The sequence below is a fragment of the Oncorhynchus gorbuscha genome, linkage group LG11 (assembly GCF_021184085.1).
Source record: "Oncorhynchus gorbuscha isolate QuinsamMale2020 ecotype Even-year linkage group LG11, OgorEven_v1.0, whole genome shotgun sequence".
Taxonomy (NCBI): Eukaryota; Metazoa; Chordata; class Actinopteri; order Salmoniformes; family Salmonidae; genus Oncorhynchus; species Oncorhynchus gorbuscha.
Genome location: NC_060183.1, coordinates 69,415,877 through 69,418,885, shown reverse-complemented (window position 1 = coordinate 69,418,885; position 3,009 = coordinate 69,415,877). Strand labels below are relative to the sequence as shown.

Below are 3,009 nucleotides of genomic sequence, written 5' to 3'. Positions count from 1 at the left end.
GGCTGTATGTGTATCTGTCTGGCTGTATGTGTGTATTCGTCTGGCTGTATGTGTGTATATGTCTGGCTGTATGTGTGTATCTGTCTGGCTGTATGTGTGTATATGTCTGGCTGTATGTGTGTATATGTCTGGCTGTATGTGTGTATCTGTTCGCTGTATGTGTGTATCTGTCTGGCTGTATGTGTGTATATGTCTGGCTGTATGTGTGTAACTGTTCGGCTATATGTGTATCTGTCTGGCTGTATGTGTGTATCGGTCTGGCTGTATGTGTGTATCGTCTGGCTGTATGTGTGTATCTGTCTGGCTGTATGTGTGTATCTGTCTGGCTGTATGTGTGTATCTGTCTGGCTGTATGTGTATCTGTCTGGCTGTATGTGTGTATCTGTATAGCTGTATGTGTATCTGTCTGGCTGTATGTGTGTATCTGTATAGCTGTATGTGTGTATCTGTCTGGCTGTATGTGTGTATCTGTCTGGCTGTATGTGTGTATCTGTCTGGCTGTATGTGTGTATCTGTCTGGCTGTATGTGTGTATCTGTCTGGCTGTATGTGTGTATCTGTCTGGCTGTATGTGTGTATCTGTCTGGCTGTATGTGTGTATCTGTCTGGCTGTATGTGTGTATCTGTCTGGCTGTATGTGTGTATCTGTATAGCTGTATCTGTTAGTGTGAGTGTCTATTTGTTTGTGCATGTGTATACAGTGCATTCAGGAAAGTATTCAGACCCCTTCACTTTTCCACATTTTGTTGCATTACAGCCTTATTCTAAAATTTATTAAATAGTTTTTCCCCTCATCAATCTACACCCCATAATGACAATGCAAAAACATTTTTTCATATAACTGAAATATCACATTTACCTAAGTATTCAGACCCTTTACTCAGTACTTTGTTGAAGCACCTTTGGCAGCGATTATAGCATTGAGTCTTCTTGGGTATGATGCTACCAGCTTGGCACACCTGTATTTGGGGAATTTCTCCCATTTATCTCTGCAGATCCTCTCAAGCTCTGTCAGGTTGGATGGGGAGCGTTTGCTGCACAGCTATTTTCAGGTCTCTCCAGAGATGTTTGATCGGGTTCAAGTCCGGCCTTTGGCTGGGCCACGCAAGGACATTCAGAGACTTGTCCCGAAGCCCACTCCTGCGTTGTCTAGGCTGTGTGCTTTTGGTCGTTGTCCTGTTGGAAGGTGAACCTTCGCCCCAGTCTGAGATCCTGAGAGCTCTGAAGCAGGTCTTCATCAAGGATCTCTCTGTACTTTGCTCCATTCATCTTTGCCTCGATCCTGACTAGTCTCCCAGTCCCTGTCACTGAAAAACATCCCTCAGCATGATTTAGCCCCACTACGCTTCACCATAGGGATGGTATTGGCCAGGTGATGAGCCGTGCCTGGTTTCCTCCAGATGTGGCACTTGGAATTCAATCTTGGTTTCATCAGACCAGAGAATCTTGTTTCACATAGTCCGAAAGTTCTTTAGGTGCCTTTTGGCAGACTCCAAGCGGGCTGTTGTGTGCCTTTTACTGAGGAGTGGCTTCCGTCTGGCCACTCTACCATAAAGGCCTGATTGGTGGAGTGTGGCAGAGGTGAATTTCTTCTGGAAGGTTCTCCATCTCCACAGAGGAACGCTGGAGTCAGAGTGAAAATCGGGTTCTTGGTCACCTACCTGACCAAGGCCATTCTTCCCCGATTGCTCAGTTTGGCCGTGCGGACAGCTCTAGGAATGGTGCTCTTGGTGGCTCTAAACTTCTTCCATTTAAGAATGATGGAGGCCACTGTGTTCTTGGGGACCTTCAATACTGATGATCTTTTTTGGTACCCTTCCCCAGATCTGTGCCTCGACACAATCCTGTCTCAGAGCTCAACGGACAATTCCTTCGACCTCATGGCTTGGTTTTTGCTGACATGCAACTGTCAACTGTGGGACCTATATAGACAGGTGTGTGCCTTTACAAATCATGTCCAATCAATGGATTTTACCACAGGTGAACTCTCATGGATGATCACAGGTGGACTCTCAAGGATGATCAATGGAAACAGGATGCACCTGAGCTCAATGTCAAGTCTAATAACAAAGGGTCTGAATACTTATTTAAATTAGGTATTTCTGTTTTTTATTTTTTATAAATGAGCAAAAATGTCTAAAAACTTGTTTTTTGCTTTGTCATTATGTGGTATTGTGTGCAGATTGATGAGGATTTTAATTTATTTAATCAATTCTAGTATAAGGCTGTAACGTAACAAAATGTAGAAAAAATAAGGGTCTAAACATCTTTGTTTGTATGTGTTCATCTATGTGTGTGTGTGTATCTGTGTGTCTCTACCAATGTGTGTGTGTGTGTGTACCACAGGAGGTTGGTGGCACCTTAATTGGGAGGGGATGGACTCGTGGTAATGGCTGGAGCGGAATGAGTAGGATAGTATCAAATACATCAAACACATAGTTTGATACCATTCCATTCGCTCTGTTCCAGCCATTATTATGAGCCGTCCTCCGCTCAGCAGCCTCCATTGGTGTGTACTCACAAGTTCCAGGCTCGGGGCAGGTGAGTGAGCGGTCCTCTGGGACCATGTGTGAGTTGTAGCGTTCACTAGGCACCACCTGCAGCATGTCCCCCACCTTCTGAGCCCCATCCCCCTCCTGGGTCATGAACACCCCAAAGCCTATGTCTGCCCCATCACTGGCAAACTGCCACCTAGAGAGGAGAGGGTGGAGGAGGAGATGGAGGGAGAAGGGGGGAGGAGAGGGAGAGAGGAATGGAGGATGTGGGGAGATAGAGGGAAGGAGGAAGGAAGATGGACGAGAAGAGAGGAGGGGGAGGTGTTACTCCACGTGACATCTTTACCAGGGCTGCATCTCAATAGTGTAAAGTGGCTTCCTCTCCTTCATCTGCACTGATTTGAAATCACCACTGGGTAGGAGAAATCAATATGGAAGACACCCATGTCAGTTTGGGGTCAGGGTTTAACTCTAGTGTGTTTGGTCAGACTTAAAGCTGGAATCCTTAATGGTGA

At 45.7% G+C, this 3,009-nt stretch overlaps 1 pseudogene; it reads right to left on the bottom strand.

Moving 5' to 3' along the window:
- The window catches only part of LOC124047713, a 32,058-nt pseudogene extending 29,453 nt beyond the window's left edge, over positions 1-2,605 (bottom strand).
- Between the last annotated feature and the right edge of the window lie 404 nt (positions 2,606-3,009).